Source organism: Periplaneta americana, chromosome 12 (assembly GCF_040183065.1).
Source record: "Periplaneta americana isolate PAMFEO1 chromosome 12, P.americana_PAMFEO1_priV1, whole genome shotgun sequence".
Classification (NCBI taxonomy): Eukaryota; Metazoa; Arthropoda; class Insecta; order Blattodea; family Blattidae; genus Periplaneta; species Periplaneta americana.
The window spans coordinates 145974785-145989543 of NC_091128.1; the positions used below are offsets into that span (position 1 = coordinate 145974785).

Consider the following 14759-nt stretch of genomic DNA (forward strand, 5'->3'; position numbering starts at 1 on the left):
TTTTTATTTTGTGTAATAGAAAATACTGACATTTGATCATTTTTAAGAGGAATTTGTTTTTTATCAGACAATCTATCAAAGGTAGAGAAGTGATCTTGCATCATATTGTAGATATGACATGCATAAATACACACAAATATTTCATCACAGAATGCTGGATATTTTTTGAGTTTTGTGGGAAATGCTTCATCACTGCACAGTAAAATGAATTTTGAAAAAAAAAAAATGTAAATATTTATTTTAAATCGTAAATAATATATATATATATATATATATATATATATATATATATATATTTTTTCATATAGTAGAAGGACAATGTTTAACACATACTAATTTTCATTATTGTACAAAATACAGCAATGGAGAAAAAAATGTTGAATATTTCCAAAATTTTACTGCTGTAAGCTATACCTAACTTCTTAAGACCCTCTGCCCGCTCACTAGAGATATAGAACTCTCAAGAACAAAATAATTACTAAGAATAATAAAGCTATTAACTTCTGTAAGTTAATGTCTGCTATTGCACTACTATCGAACCCGAGCCCGAGTACAACTCCGGATCGGCAGGCTGACTGAGCTACGCCGGTGGCATCTTGCGTTTGAAGAAGTGATTTCGGGCCAGAGTTGCATAGGCCTAGTTCTACCAATCGTGAATGTCTAATGGTGGTTCAAAATCCTTACAAAAGATAAGAATGGACGGAAGGGCACAAGCTGCTATAGTCGGTGATGATGCAAGGATAACTGACGAGTAATTAAGCTCGTAGTGCCACTTGTACAGCTTGAAAGCAGTATTGATGTCGCCAGGACCTGATCTGCAGATACTCAGAACAAGACAAGTGCACCACCCGCTGTTTCAGCGACCTACATTACGACGACAGATATCACGAGTTCTACTTTCATCACGTGGGAAGACTCTTCCTCTCTAGTAGCCTATATAAACGGCAACATCAACAATATCATCTCCATACCGAGTTTATATTCAATACGATTTTATTATTTATCAAAGTTTCAAGTGGACAAAAATCTTCATACGATCCATTTGCTCCCGCAATTGCAACTGAAGTAAACACACCAGTCTTAGCTCAGTAGATTGTGAGTTCGACTTGAGATCTGACAAGGCTGCTTGGGTGTGAGTTCGAATTCCGCTTGGATTGATTATATAGTCTTATTATTTTTTCGAGGTTTTCCTAACCTGTAAGACGAGCTTCAGGTAACCTACGGCAATCCTCATATTCTTCTCGCCGAATACCATCTCGTTATCACCAGGCAGTAAAATAGGCTTTCAGATTGCGGTGGATTCGGAAGATAAACACTGAAGTAAAACGTATGTTGGTTAATTACAACTTTAAACAAATTGTGACTGAGTTTGAAAAATAAAAAGTTGGAAAATGTAAATTTCGAGTTGGGAAAGGTAGTTGGAAAATGAATAAGTTGGGAAAGGTGACATTTGGCAGCATTTTCTTTGGAAAAATATGTTTACTGGGACCACAGGGTTTATAATAGTACAATCTGTTAGTGGGGAAAAATGAATTGCGAAAAATATCCTCTAATGAAAAATTCAAGCTTTTATCGCTTCAAGGCAACTATCGTCCAGGTTCGACAAGATTAAACAAAGTTAACATAAACGTTATTTCTCCTCTTGGTTCATGACGCAATTTATAAAAATAAAACTGTAAATACATACGGGCTATTCCATATGAAATCGAACAGTAAAAAACCTCGCATTTTTTTAATACTCCAATTTTTTCCCTATTTATACAAGGTGCTGAGGAGAGTGCATTTTCAAAAATATACTATCGAAAGTCAAACGGTTTTCGAACTATTGAGCGACAAATTTAGTGTATTTTATAAAAACAAGCCTCTTTCAGCGCTCAGAACTCTGGAACCGTTTACTGCAGAACATTGAACGGGAGCTCATTTTGAAGCTGACATTTGGTAGATTATGTTAAGAAGTAATCCTTATTTTTATTGTATACAGAGAGACAGATAATCTGATTTTACTTACTTTTAGGCTTTTTGCCCATTTGTGAAAATGTAAAAAATATTGAGAAAAAAACCTTGCATTATTAAGATGGATTCGGCATTGTTTGCTTAGTGGCTCGGCAATAAGTTTCGAGGGTATTAAAGAAATTATATTCACACCCCTGGACTTGAACGGCGCAGTACCGCACGAACTGGACGAGAGATGAAGATAAGCGAGCGTTGGGCGTTATTTTACTCCTGTGTCTATGAAAACTTGCGATAAAGCTAGCCTAGCTATGCGCTACTAGACAAACATCACGTGTTTATGTCTTCTGGCCTTGCTTGCCTCGGCTATCTCCCGCCTCACAGTCAGCTGGTTAGTTCACGCGCGTACTATTCATTTTCTTCATTTGATATTTTCAATACTTTCTTATCAATGGTGCACCAGTAAAAAAATGTGTTTAATTGTACTTTCAATGCGGAATCTAACCATATATTTTTAAAATATTTTTTCGTGGGCAAAGGCGTCTTAATGAAGAAAAAACTAAATTTCTCCATTTCCATAAAAAGTAAGAAAAACTGTTTACATGTCAATATAAACTTTAACGTCTCAGCATCGAAATAAACCATGATTATGATTACTGGGTGAAAGGGTTTCGGAGCCACAACAGTTTAAAGTTCTTAATTTTATGAAAATACGATAAATTAAATATTTTTAATTTAAACACTATGAAGTTCTGATGCCTCAAACTTTGCACAAAGCATTGTATCACAGTTGTCAACGGACAGAAAAAGTTTCATTGTATTTAAAAATTGCAAGGTCAATTTTCTCTATATTTCGGTCGATTTGAGATGGAATAGCCCATACAGTAGTACAGTAGTAGGTCTATTACATTCATTGTGAAAGATCAAGAGAGATGTAAGATGCATCAAAACGAAAGTAACCTGATAACGAAATAACCAAACATTATATACGAATCCTTCCAACCTAGCAATTTATTCGTCTATGCATGTACGTGTTCTGCTCAAGCTAGCCAAGCCAGTAAAATTGCACGCCAACGCCCGTGCGGTGCTTTGTTAGACAAGAGAACTCCGGTAGTCTCTACCTCACATGACATCTGTTTATGGGTATACACATTTTCTTCTCTTTCACCCTTGACCCTTTAACTACACAGCATCGTGTTTCGACCGTGCACCAAAAGCACGGCCTTACTTTCATCTACCGGTAAAATTGCGGCAGTGTCAGGCGCGGGGGGTGGTGCTACAACAGTTAATGCGGCATGCGGCCACAGCAGTGGCGTATCCTTTATCGAGCTCTTTTAGTATACACATACAGTATATCAACCAAAAATCATAAAATTTTACTCAGCATCCTTCATTCGTAAACTACACAGAGTGACAAACTGATACGGAAATTAAATTCAGAGACAAGGAAACAGATGCTGTTCTAACGAGCCGCCACTGACGGTCAAGGTCACACATGTACGGGCTATTCCATCTCAAATCGACCGAAATACAAAGAAAATTGACCTTGCAATTTTTAAATACAATGAAACTTTTTCTGTCCGTATATAACTGTGATACAATGCTTTGTGCAAAGTTTGAGGCATCAGAACTTCATAGAGTTTAAATTAATAAATATTTAAATTTATCGTATTTTCATAAAATTAGCAACCTTAAACTGTTGTCGCTCCGAAACCCTTTCACACAATGATCAAAATCATTGTTTATTTTGATGCTGAGAAGTTAAAGTTTATATTGACATGTAAACAGTATTTCTTCCTTTTTATGGAAATGGAGAAATTTAGATTCTTCTCCATTAAGACACCTTTGACCACGAAAAAAATATGTTTAAAATATATGGTTAGATTCCACATTGAAAATACAGATAAACACATAATTTTTACTGGTGGTACGTCGATAAGAAAGTATTGAAAATATCAAATAAAGAAAATAAATAGTACGCGCGTGAACTAACCAGCTGACTGTGAGGCGGGAGATAGCCGAGGGAAGCAAGCTCAGGAGACAAACACGTGATGTGTCGTCTAGCAGTCATGGCTGTGCTAGCTTTATCACAGGTTTTCATAAACACAGGAGTAAAATGACGCCCAACGCTCGCTTATCTTCAGCTCTCGGCCAGTGCGTGCGGTACTACGCCGTTCAAGTCTAGGCGTGTGAAAATAATCTATTTAATACCCTCGAAACTTATTGCCGAGCCACTAAGTAAGTAATGCCGAATCCCTCTTAATAATGCAAGGTTTTATCTCAATAATTTTTTACATTTTTACAAATGGCCAAAAAGCCTAAAAGTAAGTAAAATCAGATTATCTGTCTCTCTATGTATAATGAAAATAAGGATTACTTCTTAACATAACGTACCAAATGTCAGCTTCAAAATAAGCTTTCGTTCAATGTTCTGCAGTAAATGGTTCCAGAGTTCTGAGCGCTGAAAGAGGCTTGTTTTTATAAAATACGCTAAATTTGTCGCTCAATAATACGAAAACCGTTTGAACTTTCGATAGTATATTTTTGAAAATGCACTCCCTTCAGTACCTTGTATAAGTAGGGAAAAAATTAGAGTATAAAAAATGCGAGGTTTTTTGCTGATCGATTTCATAGGAATAGCCCGTATACAAATATAGTATACCAACCAAAAATCATAAAATCTCACTCAGTATCCTTCATTCGTAAACTACACAGAGTGACAAACTGATACGGAAATTAAATTCAGAGACAAGGAAACAGAATGCTGTTCTAACGAGCCGCCACTGACGGTCAGGGTCACAGATGTACGCATTTCGTTTGTTAGTGAATTTCACAGTTATTTCTTCATTACAAGGAATTAAATAAACTAGCTACTATTATGACATATTGCTTCATGCCGCTTGTTTGAATGTTATACTTAGCCTATGTCTTGCTAACTTACTGGTCACGCATGCAGAGCCAGACACGCGCTCGTGCATGCGTACGTACTATTCACAGTTGTAATGTATGTCATCGATATTATTGGCTAGTGCAGTCAGTAGCCTCGAGGATAAGATCCGTACGTCTATGTGTAATATTCAATTTATAAATATTGTACTCAGTGGTGTACCGGAAAATTATCCATGTCCTACGCAGCACTCTTTTCAGACTCTTTATCTCATCAATAAGCCAGCCGTGTCGAAGTCACTTCTTCATTGTATCATGAACATTAGCCCAGATCACAGACAGTATAATTATAACTAGACGGGTGGAGCGAAGTAAATGATTTTCATAGATATCAAATGTGATTTGGGGTAAATCAAAGTGATAAGGCCAATTTTTTTTGCCTATTTTGCCTTTTTAAGGTGTTTGTTACTAATTGAATAATAAATGAATTTTTTCTCATTTTAAAACAATTTTCTAATTAATTGTATATAATATAAGGTGTATGAAATTTAAATATATGAAACGATGGCTCACTTTACTAACAATAGTAAATAAAAATCATTCATTTCGGTGCTTAATCTGTTAATAATGCTTTAATACTATTGGTGTAATATGAATAATGATTGACAATCTACAGTGACAAGTATAATGTCTTGTCTTCACGGTACCAACAATCAGCTTTATAATTTTATTTTCATTTTGAAAATGTATATATAATAAGACACTTATGTTGATCTGATGATGGCAAATAATTGCCGAAAACGTAAATCCAATCAATAAATGTGACATAGTTAATAATTTAGACTACACATTACTTGATAAGCAAGAAGACGGACCCTATTTAACCTATATTCATCTAATTTATAATTTTAAATATTAAGCCCGTTTTCACAGAAGTTGTCACGTAGCATTTTCAATTGTATGCTTTCATATTTTCCAATCTTCCCGTTACAATTTTTTGCTACACGTGTTTATTATTGTAGGAGAAATAAATTTGAGTGAGGAACAGTCAGTCATTGTTGGGTGACAGGAGATAATAAGATCGGTTAGCTAGAAAGCTTAAATTCAGTAAACCATTGCTTACGTTTGAGAATTTGGTACCCATGTGTTTTCAACCGATGGAACAGTTTTGTTATGTAAGGTTTGTGAAAAGATGTTGTACAAAATTTTGTACAATATTCTTTTGAGAAGATTAAATCCATATGTAGATTAAATTATTGGCGATCATCAGTGTGGTTTTAGGCGTAATAGATCAACTATTGACCAGATATTTTGTATTCGACAGATAATGGAGAAAAAATGGGAGTATAAGGGTACAGTGCATCAGTTATTCATAGATTTCAAAAAGGCAAATGACTCGATTAAAAGAAAAATTTTATATGATATTCTTATTGAATTTGGTATTCCCAAGAAACTAATTCGATTAATTAAAATGTGTCTCAGTGAAACGTACAGCAGAGTTCGTATAGGTCAAATTCTGTCAGATGCATTTCCAATTCACTGTGGGCTAAAGCAAGGAGATGCACTATCACCTTTACTTTTTAACTTTGCTCTAGAGTATGCCATTAGGAAAGTTCAGGATAACAGAGAGGGTTTGGAATTGAACGGGTTACATCAGCTGCTTGTCTATGCGGATGACGTGAATATGTTAGGAGAAAATCCACAAATGATTAGGGAAAACACGAGGATTTTACTGGAAGCAAGTAAAGAAATAGGTTTGGAAGTAAATCCCGAAAAGACAAAGTATATGATTATGTCTCGTGATGGAAATGTTGTGCGATATGGCAATATAAAAATTGCAAAATTTATCTTTCGAAGAGGTGGAGAAGTTCAAATATCTTGGAGCAACAGTAACAAATATATATGATACTCGGGAGGAAATTAAACACAGAATAAATATGGGAAATGCCTGTTATTATTCGGTTGAGAAGCTTTTATCATCCAGTCTGCTGTCAAAAAATCTGAAAGTTAGAATTTATAAAACAATTATATTACCGGTTGTTCTTTATGGTTGTGAAACTTGGACTCTCACGTCGAGAGAGGAACATAGGTTAAGAGTGTTTGAGAATAAGGTTCTCAGGAAAATATTTGGGGCTAAGAGGGATGAAGTTACAGGAGAATGGAGAAAGTTACACAACACAGAACTGCACGCATTGTATTCTTCACCTGACATAATTAGGAACATAAAATCCAGACGTTTGAGATGAGCAGGGCATGTAGCACGTATGGGCGAATCCAGAAATGCATATAGAGTGTTAGTTGGGAGGCTGGAGGGAAAAAGATAAAGATAAAGTAAAGTGAAGTTGTTAAATCCTTATTTATTGACGCAGTATCAACTAATAATTCGTTGAGCGTCTATGGAATAGATTATAGATGGTATTTGGCGAGATAAGGCCGAGAATTCTTTATATGATTACCTGACATTTATCTCACAGTTGGGGGGGGGGAACTGTTAAACACCGAACCAAGTAATCAGTCTAAGGCTCTAAACCAGGCATTTCCAACAGCTGGCTACGTGACGTCACACGTCTCTGCTCTCGAGCCCTTTGAGAGAGAAAACATATGTAAAAGGACAATAATGTATATCATTGTATTCTTTAATTCTGTTCACGAAAATTTTTTAAAATATTGAAAATATCATGATAGTACATCTCTTAATTTGTTTAATAAATTTTGTGTTCGTATCATATTGAAGCTTGCATTATCACGATGTATTTATTCAAAGACGATTGATGGATGGATGGTTGGATGCATGAATGAATGAATGAATGAATGAATTCATCGCGCTCTCTTTCTCTCTGTCTCTATGGTAACCGAAAAGCTATTCAATCATAAATTCAAGTAATATCAGGTGGTGTATCAATTAAAACATCGTGACATTCTCGACCGAAGTGCGTTTTATGAGGAGACTTTAAATCGCATTATTCTTGTAACTCGAGAACAGAACAACTAACATTTTAAAGGCAGTGCGCGCTCTTGTACATGACATCACTGTTCATCTTCAGTAAAATAATCCATTTACTTTGCTACGAAGATGAATAAGTGTTCGGAACAACTGCTGTTACGTCAACTGCATTTCAAATACAGACTTACAAGTATCGACAGAGGTGGGCGAAAGCTGATCAGGCCAGACACGCCCACGGCACATGGACAACAGAATCAGTTACTCTTGGTGTCTGCCAACATGGTGAAAGAGAGCATCAATCATGAAATACTTTCAAGAAGTGTCAGTTATACGTTCGGAACGGGATTGTCACATTACGCTATTTTTCATCATGTATACTACCTACGATCATCCTCTAGCAGCAGTCTAGCTTATCACTAAAAACTTCGAAATAGTCCATGTGCCAATTAATTATGCTATTAACTATAGGTTCCTATAAATATATAAACTTACTTATATTATGATAGTTATAATAATATAATAATATTATTATTATTATTATTATTATTATATGTGTGTTATTATTCGCTTGAGAAGCTTTTATCATCTAGTCTGCTGTCAAAAAATCTGAAAGTTAGAATTTATAAAACAGTTATATTACCGGTGTTTGAGAATAAGGCGCTTAGGAAAATATTTGGGGCTAAGAGGGATGAAGTTACAGGAGAATGGAGAAAGTTACACAACGCAGAACTGCACGCATTGTATTCTTCACCTGACATAATTAGGAACATTAAATCCAGACGTCTGCGATGGGCAGGGCATGTAGCATGTATGGGCGAATCCAGGAATGCATATAGATTGTTAGTCGGGAGACCGGAGGGAAAAAGACCTTTGGGGAGGCCGAGACGTAGATGGGAGAATATTAAAATGGATTTGAGGGAGGTGGGATATGATGATAGGGGCTGGATTAATCTTGCACAGGATAGGGACCGATGGCGGGCTTATGTGAGGGCGGCAATGAACCTTCGGGTTCCTTAAAAGCCATTTGTAAGTAAGTAATTATTATTATTATTATTATTATTATTATTATTATTATTACATATAACAAATTGTTAGATTTTATCAATCAATTATTCCTTTCTGAAGATGTGGAAGTCTCTAAATACATAATGTTAACCAGACTAAGATGGGCAGGACACCTGATAAGGAAGGAAGAGGCAGAAATCCCAAAGAGAGTAATGCTGACACAGCCGGATGGGACAATAAGGAAAAGAAGGCAGAGATCGAGATGGATTGATGGAGTGGATGGTGATGCGAGAGCTCTTGGGGTGAAAAATTGGAGGATGGTAGCTTTGGATCGCGATGGCTGAAGACGAGTCCTTGAGGAAGTCAAACTCAGCAATGAGTTGTAGAGCTACTGATGATGATGATGAGATGATGATGATGATGATGATGATATGTTAAATATTACATTGAAGTTTCATGTTTACAGTAACTAATAAAATGCATAATTATATTGAAATATTCTGAATACAAAAACTTCTTTATAAGTAATGTTTCAAATTCCCATTACTGTCTACTTCGTGCACTTAACGAGTATAGGGAAATTTAGTTCGAAAACTTAACAATGAATTTGTATTTTCATGTAAATTTTATTTTCAAATTATCAATTAATCATTAACACCCACCAAACTAACTGACTATGCCAATGCACTTACATTAATTGCGATCGGAAGTGATGATTACTATCATTTAAGCACGCAAAATTTTCAGATTCAGATTAAATATGGTTTTAATCTCTTTTATACTTATTTACCATTAATTATAAACTTTTAATTTATTCGAAATTTTGTATTCTAGTCAGATATATAAGAAATGGAAATATAAAAATTGGAGAGTTATCCTTCGAAGAGGTGGAAAAATTCATATATCTTGGAGCAACAACAAGAAATATAAATGACACTCGGGAGGAAATTAAACGCAGAACAAATATGGGAAATGCCTGTTACTATTCAGTTAAGAAGCTTTTTTAATCTGGTCTGCTATCAAAAATTCGTGACATAGATTAAGGCTATTTGAGAATAAGGTTCTTAGGAAAATATTTGGGGCTAAGAGAAATGAAGTTACAGGAGAATGGAGAAAGTTACACAACGGAGAATTGCACGCATTGTATTCTTCACCTGACATAATTAGGAACATTAAATCCAGATGTTTCAGATGGGCAGGGCATGTAGCACGCATGGGCGAATCTAGAAATGCATACAGAATGTTAGTTGGGAGGCAAGAGGGAATAAAACCTTTGGGCAGGCCGAGACGTAGGTGGGAGGATAATATTAAAATGGATTTGAGGGAGGTGGGATATGATGATAGAGACTGGATTAATCTTGCACAGGATAGGGACCAATGGCGGGCTTATGTGAGGGAGGCAATGAACCTCCGGGTTTCTTAAAAGCCATTTGTAAGTACGTAAGTCACATATATAAAATAATAATTATTGAAATTATACACGCATTTTCTGCACAGTATTGATGTGTTCTCATTGCAAAATTACTTACATATTGTCAACCGGAAATGTTTTGTTATTATAAACTTCTATTTTTATTATATTCCATTATATTATATTTAATCGTAAATATGTTTAGTTGGGAGGCCGGAGGGAAAAAGACCTTTGGGGAGGCCGAGACGTAGATGGGAAGATAATATTAAAATGGATTTGAGGGAGGTGGGATATGATGGTAGGGACTGGATTAATCTTGCTCAGGATAGGGACGAATGGCAGGCTTATGTGAGGGCGGCAATGAACCTCCGGGTTCCTTAAAAGCTAGTAAGTAAGTAATCGTAACTATGTTAATGTTCCCGAACAATGTCATACATAAAAAATACAATAGTTCTAATATAGTTGATTACACGATTATTCTTCAGAGTATACAGCCATGTTCAGACCTTAATAGGTTATATTTATTCCTAAGCAATCTGACCACAATGAATCCTAGAACGTTACTGTTCACAATACAAATTCACTGACTAGCAGTGATCATTCCTTTGCTGAAAACGTGATAAACGTAGTTAAATAATTACTGTCTGGTCTCATGCAATGCTAGAAAAAGAGAAATTCATTGCAAGACATCAGTCCAATTTCTGAACATTATTTAAGAACAGATAAAGATTCCGTGCCAAATGTTACGAACTGAAATGCGTCGTGCTATATTGTGATACAAATTTCATCGAGACAATCCGAGAAAGCGTGTAAATGATTTCCGGAAGGTGTAAGCGTAAGGCAATTGAAATCACGGCGTGAGAAGCAAACGAGACGAAGAAGGAAGATGTGCGCAGTGGGGTCACGTAGTCTCTCCCGTTATGCAACGTGAATCGTGATCCACATTAATCCTTTTCTCCGTTTGATCTCTCCAGTCATTGGGATGTTGCAGTGGAAGAACTCTCCCTCATGGTGTTTGATTCATCGTGCTGGATAGATCACACACTAAAGACTGAACCTAACCCGGTCACGTTACACCTCAAGATACACAGACCTCCTTCCTTGTAATACTCGTATACTACATAACCGCAGGTTGCATTGTGCCTCCTCGCCTTTCCAATTCAGTTCCGTACGCGAGCAAGCACATCTCTTACCTTTGTTGCAACTTGACAGTGGTGACTAAGGAGCGGATTCCTATGTAATAAATATTATTTTTGCACATGATAAAACACAATTAACGAAGTTAAAAATTCTGAACATGAAGTTTCAAACGATGAAAGAGTAATGGAACAGAGAAAAATTCTCTCCGGCACCGGGATTTGAACCCGGGTTTTCAGCTCTACGTGCTGATGCTTTATCCACTAAGCCACACCGGATACCCATCCCGGTGTCGGACAGAATCGTCTCAGTTTAAGTTCCAACTCTTGCGTTCCCTCTAGTGGCCGCCCTTTGCACTACGTCATAGAAGCCTATGAACGTAGGGCTGAAGTCCACATATGTGCTGAGGTGCACTCGTTATGAGTGACTAGTTGGCCGGGATCCGACGGAATAAGCGCCGTCTTAAATCACGAAGTGATTTACGCATATCATATATATTATTTTAATGTACCGAAGTACATATGATATTTCCATGCAGATATTCTGCGTCATCATACGATGAAAGAGTAATGGAACAGAGAAAAAATCTCTCCGGCACCGGGATTTGAACCCGTGGCTTAGTGGATAAAGCATCAGCACGTAGAGCTGAAAACCCGGGTTCAAATCCCGGTGCCGGAGAGAATTTTTCTCTGTTCCATTACTCTTTCATCGTATGATGACGCAGAATATCTGCATGGAAATATCATATGTACTTCGGTACATTAAAATAATATATATGAAGTTTCAACTTTAAAACCCGAATTTTATTTCACATAGAAACACACATTTTCACAAAAAAATTATATAAATACATATTTTCAGGAAATCTCTTATAAACACATAAATCTTGGAGTTTTTTTACTTAAATAATTTTTTACAAGAACTTTTAAACATTTTAAAACTAAATCAATTATACGATGAAAGAGTAATGGAACGGAGAAAAATTCTCTCCAGCGCCGGGATTTGAACCCGGGTTTTCTGCTCTACGTGCTGATGCTTTATCCACTAAGACACACCGGATACCCACCTCGGCGTCGGACAGAATCGTCATCATATGATGACGCAGAATATCTGCATGGAAATATCATATGTACTTCGGTACATAAAATAATATACGTATATGATGTGCGTAAATCACTTCGTGATTTAAGACGGCGCTTATTGCGTCGGATCCCGGCCAGCTAGTCACTCAGCTCCACCTCAGCACATGTGTGGACTTTAGTCCTACGTTCATAGACATCTATGACGTAGTGCAGAGGGCGGCCACTAGAGGGAACCCAAGAGTTGAAACTTAATCTGAGACGATTCTGTCCGACGTCGGGGTGGGTATCCGGTGTGGCTCAGTGGATAAAGCATCATCACGTAGAGCTGAAAACCCGGGTTCAAATCCCGGCGCCGGAGAGAATTTTTCTCCGTTCCATTACTCTTACATCGTATGATGACGCAGAATATTTGCATGGAAATATCATAATTATGTACTTCGGTACATTAAAATAATATAAATCAATTACGTCACTCAGAAGTACGTTATCTTTTTAAGAATTCTTCGTTGCTTCGTGTTTCTAAGCGTTGTGTGGTGTATACGTGGTACATTTTTGTAATAGTTTCGCCTCAAGTTCTGAGAACTGCTAGGCAGCATATCAGTGTTATCATTAGAGAATAAATTAACATGGACAAGGAGGAGCAATCTTGTAACACATAATTAGGAATGTTTATTGTTGCTGAAGATGATTTCATTCCACGCTTTGTTTGTGAAACACAACAGATAAGAGCTCGCGTATGAACATTATTTAATTTAAACAAATCTCTCGCCTCTCCCTCATATCCATCAAGTAAGGCAATAGGTTTTGTTGTGATTCCCTGTTACCGGCTTCGTCAATCGATATCCTTCAAGATACACTGAAAGATGGTTGTTTAAAAAACGATTTGGCTTTCCTATTAGCAAATCAGCTTTTTGTGAGACACCATAAAAAAACTCCTGTTGTCTGAAACAAAGAGGTGCGTGCCGTGAAAATTAAACTAGACTCGCTACCAGGTCCAGAAGTAGAAGTACTAAGATACAAATTCCAGAATGTGTTTGGGAAAAGCAGTGGATATAAAAAAATGTGTAAAGTTGCTCAAGTATTGGAGGTTGTGCCTGTAGGTGAAATTGACGGTGTTTGTGTTTGTGACATTCCTCTGTTTAAATATGCACGTCTGACGTCCTGTGATATGGAAAGATCGTTTTCACAGTATAAGTCGTTGTTCAGAGATAATCGGCATGCATTTGTGATGGAGAATTTGGAGATGACCTTTGTTGTTCACTGCAATTCTCGGCCAACTACTAGCACTCAAGTGTGGTGGGTGAGTACCTAGTAACTTAACATTATTTTTTCCAAGCTAGGTAAGGTATTGTCATATTTAAAAGAAATATTTTTTTTTATTTTTAACAAATATTTTCGTACTTTTTAGCACATAAAAATAAATATATTTAAATTCTTAGCACATAAAAATCCGCTCCCTAGTGATGACTATCAGGGATTAATGGAATAATAAATGCAGGACGCAACTATTGATTATGAGAGAAAAAATATGAAGGAATAGGAGACACATAATGAGATGAAGACATACTTATAAAAAAGAGATAAATAAGCAGAAAAAAAGATCAATAAATAGACAGCACAAAAGAGAGTGATGGAGAAGAGAACACATAAGTACAGATAAGGAGGAATGATATGTACAGTCTTAGAAAAATCTTCAGTCGCACAGTAAGGAGGTAGTGCGCATGATCAGTCATAGTCTACAACAAAACAAAACTAATTTTATTACCTCAACTAGTCGTTCTCTTGTGAACCAGGTCGTTTGTCCTCTGATCATGCGCACTGCCGCCTTTCTGGGATTTCATAGCTACAAAACTTTTTTCTAAGACTGTACACCGTACGTCTACAGAACGTTTATTATATCTCGACTTTGTCTAACGTCACAGTTTGCCGTGAGGAAGAAGAGAGATAGCAAAAGGCTGTACTAATCTATGAGAAAACTATGACTCAACTCTCACCTTATACTCAAGTAGTGACCAGAGTATTGAAATGAAGGCAGCCAGCCTTTTGTATTGCTTTTTAGTACTCTGACGCCCACGACCAAAATAAGTCACTTGAAATTCAACGTCCACACCTGTGGAGTAACGGTCAGCGCGTCTGGCCGCGAAAGCAGGTGGCCCGGGTTCGAATCCCGGTCGGGTCAAGTTACCTGGTTGAGGTTTTTTCCAGGGTTTTTCCTCAACCCAATACGAGCAAATGCTGGGTAACTGTCGGTGCTGGACCCCGGACTCATTTCACCGGCATTATCACCATTTCATTCAGAAGCTAAATGACCTAAATGTTGATACAGCGTCGTAAAATAACCCAA

The 14759-nt window shown here is 36.7% G+C and overlaps 1 protein-coding gene across 4 annotated transcripts in view; it reads right to left on the reverse strand.

Annotated features, from left to right (window-relative positions):
• Positions 1 to 14759, reverse strand: part of spir (spire type actin nucleation factor) — an 825932-nt gene that overhangs the window by 503931 nt on the left and 307242 nt on the right. The gene's annotated exons all lie outside the window — the stretch shown is intronic.